The following is a 7,262-nucleotide window of genomic DNA, read 5'->3' on the forward strand; positions in this document are numbered from 1 at the left end:
GTCTTCTCGCTTTGAACATATTACCATTGATGTGTTAGAACTTTAAAACATAAAAATAAACACTACTGCGGACCGGCAAGTGAACTTATTACAGAGCTCCCGGACATTGCAGGCGAGGGACACACTTTTCTTGGTCCTGTTGTGTATGGAGTCGCGCAGGAAAAAAAAAAAAAAAAAAAAAAAGCAAATGCACTTTTAATATATCGTTTCAAATACATTTGGTTTGTCTTTAACTTTTGTTTCATTTTTTCGTGTTTCCTTAATTTGTATAATGCCATGTTGCCACTTTCCATTCAGAAAACAAATACATAGAGAGCTGCCATGTTTTATTTGAAACTTTAGGCAGCGCTACCCTCCACATAAGACATGTTCTGTGGGGTGTTGCCAGTATTGCTAGAATGCTTAATTTGCTAGAATGTTTTGTAAGTTGTTGGCAGTTTTCAATGAAGGCTTTAGTTTGTATGTGATACCCGGTCTTTTCCAACATTATATATGAAATATAAACAGCACTACCTGTTTAAGGATGCAGTGCACTCCCAATATCCTAACAAGGAGAAATAATTCATTTGGGATTCTCTAATTCCTGTTACCCTCTGTTCTGTCACGAAAGCCTGCCACTGTTGGCATGTGCACACATTGCTGGTATCATTTCTTTTTTCTTCTTTTTTTTTGGCTGTGGTTGGTTGCTTATAGCTACTGGTTCACATCCCTCTAGCTGCTTTCAGCACATGAATGTTTTATAGATTCTCAGACAGAGCTGTAAGAATGTGCATTGCCATGGGAGCTCTTCCTTAACATATTAATAAAGCTTGCTCTTTAAAAACATCACCCTACAAGCAGACTCGGATGAAGCAGGGTTTCAATCTAAATCGTCGTTGATGCTGTTTTCCTTTTAATTTGCGGTCCACGCTTTTTTGTATATTTTCCCCCACTGATACGCAACCCGTTTGGGTTGTTAATATTCTAGTCGTACAGCTATACCACATACAAGACGGTGGTTTTATAAGTACCTATAGATAATCAACCCTGCAAATGTATATGATTACATGTATTTGCACAGATTGAACCATGAATGTGATCTATTGTAACCAAGGCGTTGCGAGTATATGCACATACAGAAAACCCATCACTACAGAGAAAGCATTACATAATAATAAAACACATCTTTTGTTGGGAAACATTGTTCCACATATTTCTTTATTTTTTTAATGTTTCTTCAGTTCACGTTTACATGATGTGTTATAAATCTGCCTTCTGTGTGTCTGACTAGCCTATAGGTTACACATGTGTCTGATGTGTGTGTGGGTGTGAATGAGAAATCCAACGGGAACTGCTATTTTAGAAATTGCTTGTGATGCTGTGTAGCGTTTTCCTTTAGGGTTTACTGTTTAAAATAACGGTTCTTGTCGATCCCATGTGTATAGCTCAGTGCTTATGCAAATGTGTTCAAGGTATTACTAGTGAATACATGAACATACAGTGAATATATCCAGGATACTGATGTAGGGGGAAATCCATATTGCGATGCAGGTTGTTGATCAAATGAACAGTTTATCATAGGCTGTGAATCAGGCTGTGTAATAGCAATGATAATATAACCTTCAGAGATTGAATCGTGTATATGTGTATTCCTTTCCATTCACATGTCCCCACTGAGTAGTCTTTGAAATATACATATATATGTCTTCAATGCAACATACAGTATGAGTATTTAAAATCGTATTCTCTTACAAATGCGCAGGGTTTTTGTTTTTCTGAATGTTTTGATATTTTGCAGCACTACATTTTGGGAAACCATAGACGCTGTGCTTGTGAGTCAGTTTTCTGTTTTAATAGATACAGTATATATTGCAACTCTTTTTTGTACTGAACGGTGTGAGTTCCATGCAACTGGCATGCCCATTGTTGGTGCGTTTGTGCTCTTAATTAGCAGTTAGGGATTCCAGGTCGCCTCTGCGTCCTCTTCCTGAGAAACTAAGCTTTGATGCTGTCTCTGAGGATTTAGAATATGAAGTTTATATTATTGGGTGTGTATTACATGATAAAAAGTTGTCTTTGCTGCAAGTGTTTGACAAAGCAAGATACACAGACCCTACGTTAAAAAAATAATAATAATCTACTCTACTTTTCTTTTAAGTTAGCTAGTTTGTTTTTTAAGCCCGTTATGTATAAACTGTAAATATAGCGATCGCTAAATTAGCAGTCTACAGTATTTAAGTTCCAAGAAAATTCTTAGAAGCTTCGTCTTTACTGCATAGTTGTTTTTTTAATTGACTTTTTTAAAAATGTTATATGCTTGTTGTATTATTATAATACAACAAGTACATTCTCCCCCAAATGCTACCATTTAACGCTCGTGTCTTTCTTTGTGTAGTATATGGATAACTCTTTAAATGTAGGTTAAAGGGCCTTTTCGAAAAGTTTATACTTATTCTTAATTGCGCAATTCTCGGTTTGTTACCACAGGTCAAATTGGCGTGATGGAAAATACTTATTTATTACAATTATTCTCCCTGCTTAATGCGTTATTTGGTGTATTGCTGTAAGACAAAAACTCTCGAATAGCGATGACAATGATCTTTTAAATGACATTTAGTAATTTAGTAATAATAAGAACAATTATATAGGCCTATACAATCCCCGAAAAATAAAATATGGTCATGATAATTTAATTAAATGGTGTAGGTACAGGCAGGCAACATCTACACTGTTTACTGGTGCAAATAAACAATAACGTATTGACACTGATACAATTACTTTCAGAGTCCCATTATTTTACTGGTTTACTTATTTCCTGTGGCATATGAACAGTCCCCCATTACACAACTTCACAGCAGCAATAAGATGGCTTTTTATTCTTTTATTTTTTGTTATTTGTTAATGGTTTAAAAGTGTGTTTTAGATTTTGTGATGTTTTTGTGATGCACATTGTAAGGTGTTGTGTTGCATTTCACCCAAACAGCGCTATCCTATATATATATATATATATATATATATATATATATATATATATATATATATATATATATATATATATATGTGTGTGTGTGTGTGTGTGTGTGTGTGTGTGTGTGTGTGTGTGTGTGTGTGTGTGTGTGTGTGTGTGTGTGTGTGTGTATATATATATATAAATAGGATGTCAGTCCATGGTAAATGGCGTTACTGGGACACTTAGTGTGTCAGAGTTCTATTCCTCTCGTGTTCTATTCATCAACTCGCAAGTCCAGTGTCCAGGCAGTTTCACGTCTTCTTGGATATCTATCTGAAAGAGCATCTCATACAATGAGGGTCCCATACTCAAACTCTCCCAAATCCGCCATCACATACACGCGTGGAGTGGGGGAAGCAACCATTGATCACATGTTTCACATGGGATAAAAGAAATGCCACAGTGACTCTTTATAAACCTATCGCAAGTATAATTGCGTTAAAGCGAAACCTGGTCGAATTGTAGTACATTTTATTTGCCATCTATAGTGAAGTCCCCGTTGCAGCACTAAATGTAAAGTGTTACCACATGTAATAAAAGGATTAGGTCATCTGATATGGTTAAATGCAGTTGCTTCACAGCGCAGTAAGTCATGTCTTCCTTGTTGGGGCTGTATGGGCAAATCTGTTGCAAAGCTCATTATTTTTTAATTATTCACCTCTATAAGTTTATGGAGTGTGTATATTTAGAATGTAAGTGTCAACTGTGTAAATACAGGGCTTCTGTGTATTGGGGCACACAAGCAGTCAAGCCAGACTGACAGAGAATCACTGTTCACAATCTCAATGATAGCTGTATAATTGTGTAGATACATCTCCTTGTCCACAGACCCCTCCGTCAAGCTTAAAGCAATGGATCAAATCCAAAACTACAGGGTATGAAATATCCCCAGTTGTGGAGAGAGAGAGAGAGAGAGAGAGAGAGAGAGAGAGAGAGAGAGAGAGAGAGAGAGAGAGAGAGAGAGAGAGAGAGAGAGAGAGAGAGAGAGAGAGAGAGAGAGAGAGAGAGAGAGAGAGAGAGAGAGAGAGAGAGAGAGGTCGTGTGTAAGCGATCCCTTTGTGTTGATTTAGGAAGACGTTTGCTGTATATAACGTTCAAGGCTGATAATATCATTGCTCCAACAGATAAATAAAGCATTGGCCAAACCATCGGGTCAGCTATCGATCCATTCTGTTGCAGAAAGAAACGGCGAGGGAGGGGGGAGAGGGAAAGAAAAGAGAGAGGGGGAGCTCAGTCTTCCTCCCGCTCGGCTCTGACTCATTAGCATTCGTTGCCCATGGACCTGCATTGACAACTAACAGAGATATCCAGCTCACCACTATGCATTCTCTCCTTTTGTCTTCATACCCTCCATTGCAACGGATTCATTTTTACCACAGCTTTGCAAACTAAACTGACATTCACGTTCACCGAGATCTGATATAAATATAGACTATAGGCCTACTGTATATACTATATATATATATATATATATATATATATATATATATATATATATATATATATATATAGTGTGTGAAAATGATAACACATAATAACGATGCCATTAAAAATTTTTCCAAAATGTGTATTTGTTTATTTATTTATTTAAGATGCAAAATTAATTCTGAAACAGAGTAAAAGAGAATATGCATGATTAATGCCTCTTGCATTAATGAGCATTATAAGGGAGAAGAACATTCACAAACAAATCTTCCCAGTGGTGCCCCATGCATTTCCATGTAACCAGATTGATTATACTTTAATGTGAGATTTTAAAGGAGGTTCTTAGCAATCAGAAATGTCTTGGGTAATACGTCATTCAGTGTATTTGTTTATTTTAACACTGTGGCTTTGCGCACGTTGCTATTTAGGGTTTTACTGTTGTAAATTAGTTTTGAAAAAAGTTTCCAAAAGACCTGTTTAAAGTAAAGCACATGTACACATGTATAGTTTGCGGAAAGGGTAGCAATTACAACTAACCAAGTATGTGCTTAGCCAGAAATGTATAACTCGCCCAGCGCTGACAGCTGCTTGTCACTTAGTAACTTCTTTCCAAGTTTTTTTTTTTCTCTCAAAGCCCTGCTTCTATCTTGCTTTGTTTTTTTAAAATATGCATGTCTCTCAGGAATGCCAGTCACGAGTCCAAACTTTGTGTCCAACCTCCCACATGAAATGATCCTTTTATAGGGAACCCGATATGTCTCAATCGGCAGAGCACTCAATGCCTTTGGGCATGGGGGCACTAGTGTTTGAAAAATAATCATACCTAATAACGGAAGAGAAAACTAGTTTTACATACGATCCTCAAGATCTTCTCACGGTGAAGAAACATAACATACACCATTAAAGGATGCAACGGCCAGAAGGGAAGTCTTCCAAAAAAGTAGGATGTTCTATATTTTATTTCACTGTGTGTTCGTGTGAGGAGATAGAGGGGGAGAGAGAGTGAGTCTGTGCGAGTGTGTGTGTGCGTGTGTGTGCGTGCGTGTGTGTGATTGGGTTTGGCTGTCATTAACTACAAATTAATCAACACGTGGCAGTTAAAGTTGAGAGTGCGATTTTTGTATGTGCTGCTGAAAGAAAGAGGAAGAATTTGAAGAGCGACAGCAGCAAAAATGAAAACAAAGTTTGGATTTCAAAGAAAAATGAAAGGGGGTAACGAATACAGCTGTGAGATGGGTAAACAACAACGGGTTTCAATTCCAGAACAACGTTGATTATGTTGTACAAGTGTAGAATTGCTATAATATAAAGCACCGTTTGATTCTGGTTAACATTCTCCATTCTCCCGAGAGATTTTTTGCAAGCTGAGTGAGAGAAAAGTATGAAGGGGGGTAATGTGTATAGCAAACTATTTTTAATCGAGAGTGCTGATTATTATTATTATTATTATTATTATTATTATTATTATTATTATTATTATTATTATTATTATTATTATTATTATTATAAAACAGCGGGTTCACAATCGTGTTTATTTATTTATTTATTTATTCAGTTGGTTCCATGTGTATTCATGTATTATCGGTGTTTTGTATATCATTGTTACAGTAAGCTGCCAGGCCTATTTGTTTACTGCACCCTTTCCATCTCCAAACTGTGGGCCTGTCCTGAGTGGAGTGGTGCATTGCTAATGCTAGTCTACAACAGCAACAAGCAATACAAGTTGTTGTTTCCTTTCAAACAGGGTGCCTTCCTTGACAGCGATGTGACGTCAACACATTTCGAAGTTTCCCTGCTGGATGCGTAATATTGCCCCGTACAGTTAAAAAAAAAACATAATGCAAGAGGGATTTTTCATTACTTGCAAAACACACACGTTTACACGTTGTAACATAAAGAAAGCCTTGGGACTGTGCTCTTATTTGGTATTGCATTGGGTTTCACCGATATGTACAGCTCCGCTTTTAATACACACCAGATGGTTTGCGACTGTGCCACCGCAGCCAGCTCACTCCTCAATTTTACTCAGCAGCATTTTGTTGCAATTACACTCCATGCTGAGACCAATTTTATTGGTGACCTATTTTTCATATTTGCAGCATTTTATGTTTGAATCCCCTCTTTGGCCTCCCTGTATTTGGTAATGTTCCACGCTAATCAGCAACATTTTTGTGATGGATATGAAGTTAACTTTTATATGGAAACCGTTTTAAATACGCCACATAATCCACTCAACTGCGCTACATGTCTACACAACATCCAATCTACAGTGAGGCACGAAATATTACTGTCCGTTTTAAACAATAGCATGTTTACATTTAACTGGCATACAGAAACAGTAAACTGTTTAAACAAAGTGGCATTAACGCGCGATGTAGCCTACAGAAAATATCTGCAGGCAGGTTATATAATACTGTACAACACTTTAAGAATAAATCAATGGGTAGAATACAGCTGTTTGAAAAATGTGCATAGTAATGCAAATGCATGCTAAACAGTTGAAAGATAATGTTTAATTTAAGTTGATTATAACCACACCATCTCAAGCCTACCCCCAGTAACAGATATGTGGCTTTTACTGTAGCGCTTTCACTCTCCCCCGTGGTAAAATCGCAGATGCTTATTTTATTGATATAATTTATACCATGGTTATGGTGAGATTAATATGTCTCAACTAACAGCCATTTAGCAAATAATAAAGGCGTTCTGGAGGCTTTCCAATGTTACACATGTAGTCGGCCATAAAATGATACGTGAAAAAATTAACATCTGCTTTCCTGAAATAAAGTATGCCGAGTAAGTCTTTTATGAACCCAAACCCACTTTTAAAACGAAGCCTGCACTGATA

At 36.9% G+C, this 7,262-nt stretch overlaps 1 long non-coding RNA gene across 1 annotated transcript in view; it reads left to right on the top strand.

Annotated features, from left to right (window-relative positions):
• Positions 1-5,058: 5,058 nt before the first annotated feature.
• LOC117404129 (uncharacterized) overlaps positions 5,059-7,262 on the top strand; it is a 19,695-nt gene continuing 17,491 nt past the window's right edge. Inside the window, exon 1 of the long non-coding RNA XR_004544622.3 lies at positions 5,059-5,354. This is a non-coding gene — a long non-coding RNA (uncharacterized LOC117404129). The remainder of the gene's footprint in view (positions 5,355-7,262) is intronic.

This window comes from Acipenser ruthenus, chromosome 1, assembly GCF_902713425.1.
Source record: "Acipenser ruthenus chromosome 1, fAciRut3.2 maternal haplotype, whole genome shotgun sequence".
Taxonomy (NCBI): domain Eukaryota; kingdom Metazoa; phylum Chordata; class Actinopteri; order Acipenseriformes; family Acipenseridae; genus Acipenser; species Acipenser ruthenus.